This window comes from Dendrobium catenatum, unplaced genomic scaffold, assembly GCF_001605985.2.
Source record: "Dendrobium catenatum unplaced genomic scaffold, ASM160598v2 fragScaff_scaffold_377, whole genome shotgun sequence".
Taxonomy (NCBI): Eukaryota; Viridiplantae; Streptophyta; class Magnoliopsida; order Asparagales; family Orchidaceae; genus Dendrobium; species Dendrobium catenatum.
The window spans coordinates 113,392-123,693 of NW_021318839.1; the positions used below are offsets into that span (position 1 = coordinate 113,392).

Sequence of the window (10,302 nt, forward strand, 5' to 3'; positions counted from 1 at the left end):
ACTTCAAGTTACCTGCACCTAAAAGGCCAAATGAAGTGGGTAAATCAGATCAACCTAATTATTGCCCCTACCATCAGATGTTGGGCCATTAACTTGAAGATTGCATTACTTTTAAAGAATGGCTTGACAGAAACATGAAAAAAGGAGCTATAGTGATTCCCAAGGAATACTTAGTGGATTCGGGGCAGGGATCAGCTAAGTGTGTGATTGGTGAGCCTATCGTTCCTACTTCTTTTTCAAATTCTGATTCTACTTGGGATACAGTTTTATCCCGTTCTTCAAAGAAATATCTAAACAAACTTTACTTTTCTTCTCTTCAGGAGTCTTTGGGAGCTCAGAAGCCTCTCCAGGTTGATCTGATAGTTCCAGAAGATGATGTAGAGATGACTCCACCTTCAGAGCTTAAGGAAGCCCGAGTCAGCCAGGGTCCTATAGTTCAAGAGGAGGACACTAGAGATCGTTTTGTTGCTTTTAGTAGTGTTGATTGTGATATATCTAGTAGAGTTGTGTTTTCTTCGAATGGGGAGACTGTTATCCTCAATCCTCTTATCTTAGATAACTTTTGTTTTGTTAAGTGTGATGATGTTAAATCAATGAAAAAGGATTCTGCTTATATCTTGTCTATTTCTGATAATGATGTTACGGATGACTTAAAAATTACACCTGAAAATGATTCTCTGCATGATCAATTTAATTTTGAAGAATTAAAACATTCTCTTGGTTATTATTCAGATAGTGATGTCCTTGCTCTTCATTTGTAGGGTATGCCTATCTGTATTGAAGCCGAGATGTCATATTCTGAAAATTTAACAGAAGTAAAATCAGAATTAGCTGAGGTCGAAGAAGATAACCTGCCTGTCACTTCTTCTGAAGAGATAGTAGAAATCAAGCTTCGTAGTGGCAAAGTGTTACCACCTCACGCTTCTTCTGAAGACAAAAGGAAAGCAAGTTATTGACGAGCCAGAGTCTTCTCTTCCACCTCAACCTGTTCCTTTTCAGAGTCCAATTGAGAGTGGAATGCCCAAGGTCGATTACAATGTCCTAGCTAATCTCAGGAAGCAACCTGCCAAACTGAGCATTTACGATGCCTTGATTCTTTCCAAAGAATTGAGGGAAGCGCTAATCAAAGCATTGTTAGATCCAAATATTTGCATGGCCCAGTTAGTAGCTGCACAGCCTGATGAAGCTCTTTGTTCTAGAAGAGTTCCTGAAGTTTCTTTTTCTGATGAAGATATATGTTTAGGAAGGCTGATCACAACCGTCCACTATACATAACAGTGAACATAGATAACTTCAGATTGTCACGTATCCTTGTAGATCCTGGTGCATCAGTTAATATTATGACTCTAAGAAGTCTTGCCTATTTAAGAATAGACGTCCGTAAGCTCAGCTCAGATAAGATGATCTTACGGGGTTTTAACGAAAATGGCGAGAGGGCTTTGGGTTTAGTTACTTTGTTGTTGGAGATAGAAGATTTTAAAACTAAAGCTAAGTTTCATATTATAGACGCTCCAACATCCTTTAATGCTCTCTTAGGTAGACCCTGGCTTCACGAATATAGGATGGTTCCTTCATCCCTACATCAGTGCATCAAGTACATCCGAGATGGTACTGAGCACTGTATTAAAGGAGACTTACAACCATTCTCAATTCATGAAGTAGGAATTTATGAAGATGCCGCCTATTATTTGCCTAAAAAACAAACAGTTGTTTCCAAAGATCTTAAATTGGCCAAAAATGAAATTGCACTTGAAAAGAAAAATGAAAAAGAAAAAAAAAGAAAAAATAGATAAAGAATATCCCTACCTCGAAGATAGCATTCGTTGGCATCCTGCTCCTCCCTCACAAAGAGGTGGTAGGATGACCCAACGAGGGCGAGGTAGAGGCAGAGGATGGCAAAATCATGAAAGTGCAATGTATGAAAACATACAAAAGCAAAACCCTACGATACACATCGAGTTAGAATCTGGTTCAGATGATGAATCATGTGTACTGAAGGGTGAAAATGGTAACAAAAGGCCAAAATTTGAGATCTCTTTGGAAAATGACAGTGATGAAGATAAAATTCAGGCAAATATAGAGGATGATTCAGATTTGTCTACCTATGAAAGACTTAAAGGATATGTGAAAACTTTAGCTCTAACCCCACTATCTCAAGATAGTATAGCCGGGTTGGCAGTTAAAGTTTCACCTGCTTTGAGCGATGATTGTAAAACTGCTAAGTTTATTCCTTCTTCTAGCAAAAATGATGAAACTGATGTACACATTGATGATCCTTTTATGAATGAAATAGTGGAACTCCCTTTTGATTGGTATCCTTATTGTGTTAAAAATTTAATTGAGCAAGGTCTTGCCCCATCTACTTGGACTAAACGTCAAGCTCAGTCCTTTGAAAGTCTTTGGAATACGGAATTTCATAAACCAAAGTCAAAAGCAGGACTAGGCTTTAATACTGTTTGTCCATTTGATGATGATGATTATTGCTTAGTAATTACTAACAATGTAGGATCTGATCATCTTTTTGTAAAGGACATTGAAAATCTTAATGAATTTTGTTTAGAAACTTTAGATGATTCGGATGACTTTCAAGTTAAGGAGGCACCTCCTGAACTTGAGGAGGAAATCCAGTCAACTATTGATGAACTAAAAGAAGTTAACCTTGGTAATGAAGAAAATCCACGTCCGACGTTCATAAGTGCCTTATTGAACGAGGATGAGTCAAATAACTTAGTCAAGTTACTTTCAGAGTTTAAGGATTGCTTCGCTTGGAGTTATGACGAAATGCCCGGATTATCTCCAGAAATAGCAGTTCACAAACTTGAAATTCAACCTGACATAATTCCTGTCAAACAAGCCCCACGACGCATGCGCTTAGAAATTGAACAACAAGTGATAACTGAAGTCAAAAAACTGATCGATGCAGGCTTTATTCGAGAGGAGAAATATCCCTCTTGGTTGGCTAGTGTCGTCCCAGTAAAAAAGAAAAGTGGTCAAATTCGCGTATGCATTGATTATAGGGATCTGAATAAGGCATGTCCAAAAGATGAGTTCCCGTTACCCATACCAGAACTCATGGTAGACATAGCCTCTGAGCATGCAATTTTCTCTTTTATGGACGGTTCATCTGGATATAACCAAATCAAGATGGCTCCTGAAGATGAAAAATTTACTGCATTCAGAACACCTATAGGGGTCTTCTGTTACAAAGTCATGCCCTTTGGACTTAAAAATGCTGGTGCAACTTACCAGCGAGCAATGACCCGAATCTTCTATGATTTAATACACCAACAAGTAGAATGTTACATCGATGATTTGGTTGTCAAAAGTCGTCAAAGGGAAGACCACCTTCATGATCTGAGAATCGTTTTTGAAAGGTTGCGCCGCTATGACCTAAAGATGAACCCCTTGAAATGTGCTTTCGGAGTTACTTCAGGGAAATTCTTAGGGTTTGTAGTGAGACACCGAGGTATAGAAATTGATCCTTCCAAAATAAAAGCCATCTTAGATATGCCACCTCCTAAAAGTCTAACTCAATTAAGATCTCTTCAAGGTAGGTTGGCATATCTACGGAGATTCATTTCTAACTTGTCTGGTAGATGTCAACCATTTGCTGCTTTATGTAAGAAAGATGCCCGATTTCATTGGGATGAAAAGTGTCAAAATGCCTTTGAAAGCATAAAACAGTATTTGTTAACACCTCCAGTCTTAGCGGCTCCTATTCCGGGAAAACCTCTGATACTTTACACCGCAGCTTTAGACAACTCTCTTGGCGCCTTGTTAGCCCAAACTAATGAGGAAGGAAAAGAGAACTCACTTTACTACTTGAGCAGGCGACTCTTACCAACTGAAGCTAATTACCCACCTATTGAGAAACATTGTTTAGCCTTGATTTTTGCTGCCCAGAAATTAAGGCATTATATGTTAGCTCATAAAATCAATCTTATTTCTAGAGTCAATCCACTCCAATACCTAATGACTCGTCCAACGTTGTCAGGACGTTTAGCAAAATGGTCAATGTTTTTACTCCAGTTTGATATCACGTTTATACCCTTACGTGCTATCAAAGGTCAAGCCGTAGCTGACTTCTTAGCAGCGCACCCGATCCCTGCTGAGTCCCCTCTAAATGATGATCTCCCTGATGAACAAATTATGAGTTTAGAGGAGCAGGAAGGAAATACCTGGGAATTATATTTTGATGGTGCCGCATCTTCACAAAAGACTGGGGAACCTCAAGAAGTAATCCCAGGGAAGGCCGGTATCGGGTTAGTTTTCATAACCCCTGAAAAAGGATTATTGCGTTATTCTTATCATTTATTAGAGCCTTGTACTAATAACGAGGCTGAATACGAAGCTCTAATAACTGGTTTAGAATTAGCAATATCAATGGAAATCGAAGAAATCAAGATCTTTGGAGATTCTCAACTTATTATCAATCAAGTTGCTGGTATTTACAAAGTCTTGAAACCTAAACTTCTTCCGTACTATCAGTACACTATGAAGCTTCTCGAACAAATTCCAAACGTAACTTTGTATAGGATACCCCGTGGAAGAAATTCTATGGCGGATGCCCTTGCAAAACTTGCAAAAGAGTTAGCTTGTATAGAAGAAGAACCAATATCTATAGAAGTTCAAGGTCGTAAAATCTTATCTCCTATAGACTTGGAATACATTAATAAAATTTTTCCTTCTAAGGGTGAGATTGTTCTTGCTATTGATGATGAAACGGTTGACTGGAGAAAACCTTTTATTGACTACTTGCAAGAAAACAAACTCCCTCATGAGAAATCTGCTGCAGATCAGATTAAGAGAAGGGCTCTCTCCTATACGCTGATAAACGGCACTTTGTATCGCCGGTCTTTTGATCAATTGTGGTTACGTTGTCTTAACAAACAGGAAGCCCAAAAGATCGTGACCGAGGTACATGCCGGATTGTGTGGTGCTCACCAATCTGGTCCTAAAATGAAGATGAAAATTAAAAGGTTAGGATATTACTGGCCCTCAATGATTAACGACTGTATGTCTATTGCACGTCGTTGTCACCAGTGCCAAGTACATGGTGTAGTCCTACACCAACCTCCTAATGTCCTACATCCAACAATTGCTTCATGGCCTTTTGAAAGTTGGGGCACGGATATCATCGGCCCTATCGATCCTCCCTCTTCTAAAGGTCACCGTTTCATTCTAGCAGCAACAGATTACTTTTCAAAATGGGCAGAAGCTGTTCCACTACGAGAAGTCAAGACTCATAATGTTCTCCAGTTCTTTAGAGACCATATTGTATATCGATTCGGCATTCCTCGACGAATTATATCCGATAATGGTCCCTCTTTCAAAAGTACCAAACTGAATAATTTTGCCAAACGTCATAATATCGATTGGAGATACTCCACAAGCTATTATCCACAGGCGAATGGATTAGCGGAGGCCTTCAATAAGACGTTGGTAGGAATTTTAAAGAAAAGTTTAGAGGACAATAAGCGACAGTGGCATGAAAAGTTGGGTGAAGCTTTGTGGGCTTATCGAACCACATATAGAACCCCAACTCAGTCTACACCGTTTGCTTTAGTCTTTGGGGCAGAGGCTGTTCTCCCTTTAGAGGTACAGCTTCCCTCTCTAAGAGTTGCAGTTAATAATAGTATCACCTCTGAACAAAACGCCCGACTTCGACTAGAAGAACTCGAAGGTTTAGAAGAGAAGCGACTGCAGGCTCAACAGAACCTCGAGTTATATAAATCCCGTATGGCTCAAGCACATGATAAGTTGGTCCGCCCTAGAACCTTTCGAGTAGGAGAGCTTGTGTTGGTCTTACGTAGGCCTATCTTGACTCATCGAAGGTTTGGGGGTAAATTTGAGCCTACCTGGGAAGGTCCTTTTGTGGTGGAGAAAGTCTACCAAGGAGGATCTTACCAATTGGTGGATTGTAAGGGTGATCGTCCTATGTTACCCATCAATGGGCGTTTTCTTAAAAAATACTATGTGTAATGACGTTGTTATGATGATTTTGCAATAAAATTACAAATTTCTCAGAATATACGTTGTTCTCAAATTTTTGAATGTCACATATTGTACTGGGTCCAAGTGATTTGCATACTTTTGAAAATCAAAATTGAAAGGTTACAAGATTTGAAATAATTGGGATGTTCTATAATACTACTGTAGAATTGTCCTTTTATTAGTTTCCTTTTTTTCACATATGATGATCCAATATAAAAACAAAATCCCCAGTGGAATATTTGTAAGTTATAAGGATCATTTATGTTAAAAAAAGGGAACAAATTTTCAATTCAATAGATTTTCAAAGTTTTTAATCTTCCAAAGTTTGTCCTTCTCTTCTAGAAAATGACATTTACAAATATTTTTACCTCTAGTAGAATATTTGCAATTTGTCAATGTCATTTGTGATGAAGGGAAATAATCCAAAATTTTAAAAGATATCAATTATATTTCTAAATTCAATCTTAAATCAGTCTTTAGGTCTAAGTCCGCTTTTACGGCATCCTATTGGCTTTCTGGCTTAAGTCCGCTCTTACGGCAGCCAATCCTGATTAAATCAGTCTTTAGGTCTAAGTCCGCTTTTACGGCATCCTATTGGCTTTCTGGCTTAAGTCCGCTCTTACGGCAGCCAATCCTGATTAAATCAGTCTTTAGGTCTAAGTCCGCTTTTACGGCATCCTATTGGCTTTCTGGCTTAAGTCCGCTCTTACGGCAGCCAATCCTGATTAAATCAGTCTTTAGGTCTAAGTCCGCTTTTACGGCATCCTATTGGCTTTCTGGCTTAAGTCCGCTCTTACGGCAGCCAATCCTGATTAAATCAGTCTTTAGGTCTAAGTCCGCTTTTACGGCATCCTATTGGCTTTCTGGCTTAAGTCCGCTCTTACGGCAGCCAATCCTGATTAAATCAGTCTTTAGGTCTAAGTCCGCTTTTACGGCATCCTATTGGCTTTCTGGCTTAAGTCCGCTCTTACGGCAGCCAATCCTGATTAAATCAGTCTTTAGGTCTAAGTCCGCTTTTACGGCATCCTATTGGCTTTCTGGCTTAAGTCCGCTCTTACGGCAGCCAATCCTGATTAAATCAGTCTTTAGGTCTAAGTCCGCTTTTACGGCATCCTATTGGCTTTCTGGCTTAAGTCCGCTCTTACGGCAGCCAATCCTGATTAAATCAGTCTTTAGGTCTAAGTCCGCTTTTACGGCATCCTATTGGCTTTCTGGCTTAAGTCCGCTCTTACGGCAGCCAATCCAGTTTAAATCAGTCTTTAGGTCTAAGTCCGCTTTTACGGCATCCTATTGGCTTTCTGGCTTAAGTCCGCTCTTACGGCAGCCAATCCAGTTTAAATCAGTCTTTAGGTCTAAGTCCGCTTTTACGGCATCCTATTGGCTTTCTGGCTTAAGTCCGCTCTTACGGCAGCCAATCCAGTTTAAATCAGTCTTTAGGTCTAAGTCCGCTTTTTCCCTATTGTAGCATTGTACGTCGTCATTAATTAAATATTGTATATTGATATCGAGTAAATCGTATTGAATAATTGGATTGACTGATTTGTAGGAGTGCGTTCTGACATGAGTCCCTTATTGAATTAATTGATGCTAATGATTGCTATTAATTGACACAGACATTCTATTGATTAGACAGATGATATAGATTCAACGAATTGACTAGACGACACGATTGATTGAACTGATAGTATTGATTGATAGACACTGCTACGATGGATAGATATTGGCTTCCAGTCATTTATTGATTTGATTGCTGAGGCGTATTGATTTATCGATGTTTTTACCGCTGTATTGATTATTGACTATTGATGGATTTGATTTGATTTGATTTCCGTATCTGCATAGGTTCATCGATCATAGTCTATTGATTGATTTGATTTGATTGACCTGCATATTGATAGCATCGCCGTGCTTTGATTTCAGTTGTAGGCTTTGGTGACCTGCTGGGCTTTGTAAGCTCATTATATGTGGTTAAAATTTTCAGGTCCGAGCAAGGAAACTAGAATGGAGTTCAATCAGAATGTCAGACGAATTCTTTCACTATTGATATCTGGGGCATCACACAAATAATATTCAAATATAACATGATTATAATTGAATCAAACGGCTAAACAAGACGAATTTAATGAGCTCAAGATCACTTAATTATAACATCATTAAGACTCTTACATGCTAAATAAATGCTCTACGATCGAAGTAATCAATATCTGTCATTTGATAAAGCAATTCAAAACACACAAGATAACTTACATATCAGGACAATTTTTTTTAGCATCATGTTACTAAATTTATTTAAAATATATGACTATTTCATCGGATAACTCATATTGATTCCATTAATTATAAAGCATTATTTTAGCATTAACTATCTTTAATGACATCCGAATTGAGTGATCTTAAACTCATTGTAGCTCTCTAATCAGAAGTCATTGTTGAAGATCCATTGACCCCTCAAATAATACAAGAAAACTTTTAATTATACTTGAGTTCTTTACTTGGTCTCATTTGAACTTAGATAATAATGTTTCTGGAGTTGTTTGTTTGTTTTGTTTTATTGAAATGTTCAGTTTGATGATAAATTCATTAAACTTTAAATTTTGAATATAAAATGTTATGAATTTAGATAATATTATTGACAAAAATTTCACAAATCCGTTGTTGTCTAGTTGGTTAGGATACTCGGCTCTCACCCGAGAGACCCGGGTTCGAGTCCCGGCAACGGAAATTAAATTTTTTTTAAACACTGAACTATTCGATGATTTTCTGCATTTTTTTATTAATTTCGCTCATTTACAATAATAATGATTAGTAGAAATTCTTGCGTTAGAAGCTTATCATGATTAAACCCAGAGACTGCAAAACTTTTTAATTATGGAATGTGATTTTAAAATGAATTTGATAAACGTGATTTATTATTATTGTTTATGAGGGCAAATAATCATGTTGAATTTTGAAATCATTAAATTTATTTTGAAATAAATATAATAAACAAAAAAAATTGTATTTCATTAATCTGATCTAAAAATATATTCAAAATTTTTAAAATCATTATGCTCAAATACCTTATCAAGATATCATTTGATAAATTTTTTCTATTTATTTTTTTTAAAATACCTACAAAGTTGGACTAAGGGTCCATTTGTGACCATTGCAATTTTTTATAAAGGTGATTATGAAACAATTATGGAGAAAATAAAATTTTAAACTTAATATGAAAAATAGATTCCTTTCATAAAAAAATATTAAAAACAATGAAAAATTAGTGGCCATAGAAAAGTTATGGTAGCCATCTTAAAAGAAAAATAATAAGAGAACTACCTCAAACAATTTTTTTTTAGATTAAAATTCATAAAGGGGCCTACGCGTTAAAAGGGTAAAAATTACAGCTCCTTAATGAAACAAAAGCTTCCTAGAAATACAACAATTGAAATAAAACCTAAGAGCCATTGTTCCAATTAATTATACATAGAACAAACAGAAATAAAATAAACAATCAAAGCTAACGAAGATAACATGAATGGAAACAAAGCCCAACCAAGCAAATGCTCCAACACTAGCTCCCGACAACATCATGAGAAGCAACCAGAGTAAATGATCCACAAGACCAAAATTACTTCTTCTTAGCTTTTCTTCTACGAAGCTTGCCACCATGGGAAAAAGCTTTTTCAACAATGTGACCCACATTCAAACTACACATCTCTTGAAACTCATCCGTAGGGTCATCTAAATCCTCCTTAACACCCCCATAAGGCGATGAGAAGGATTCTTCCAGCCAATCAAATGATGCACATAAGTTTCATCCATATTCAAAGCTAATTGAGCTTTTAAGGCATCACTAGAAATAAGAGAAATAGAAGCATCAATCAATGGAATATTAACATTTGAAACCTCCTTATTAGACGACAAAGCCACTTCGAAATCAGCCAATGAAGAGTCATGAGATGCAATAACTAAACCACTAGAAGAATCCATCAGTGCCACCTTATTAACCTCACACACTATGTTGTTCACCACCTTCACATGAGAAGCAACAAGAGTAAATTCCCCACAAGAAGTTAGAACTAAATTGTCATCAACCCCCTTATTAATGTCCCCACAAGCCTCCAATTTTTTTTCTCTGAGACAAGAACGATAGTAGGAGAAGCCATAGGGATATTCGAAACTAACACTTCAGGCTCAGCTGAAAGTCCCACATCACAAGCATTCAAAGGATGAATCAAATGCCTATTATCCAAATGACCCACAACCACATGATCGACATTTTCATGCATAGATAAATCAACAAAAACATCTCTAGGCACATATTCACAC

At 37.2% G+C, this 10,302-nt stretch overlaps 1 non-coding gene across 1 annotated transcript; it reads left to right on the forward strand.

Moving 5' to 3' along the window:
• The first annotated feature begins 8,642 nt into the window (after window positions 1–8,642).
• On the forward strand, window positions 8,643–8,715 carry TRNAE-CUC. Its single transcript has one exon. It is a non-coding gene; the product is annotated as a tRNA-Glu (tRNA).
• Window positions 8,716–10,302: the final 1,587 nt, after the last annotated feature.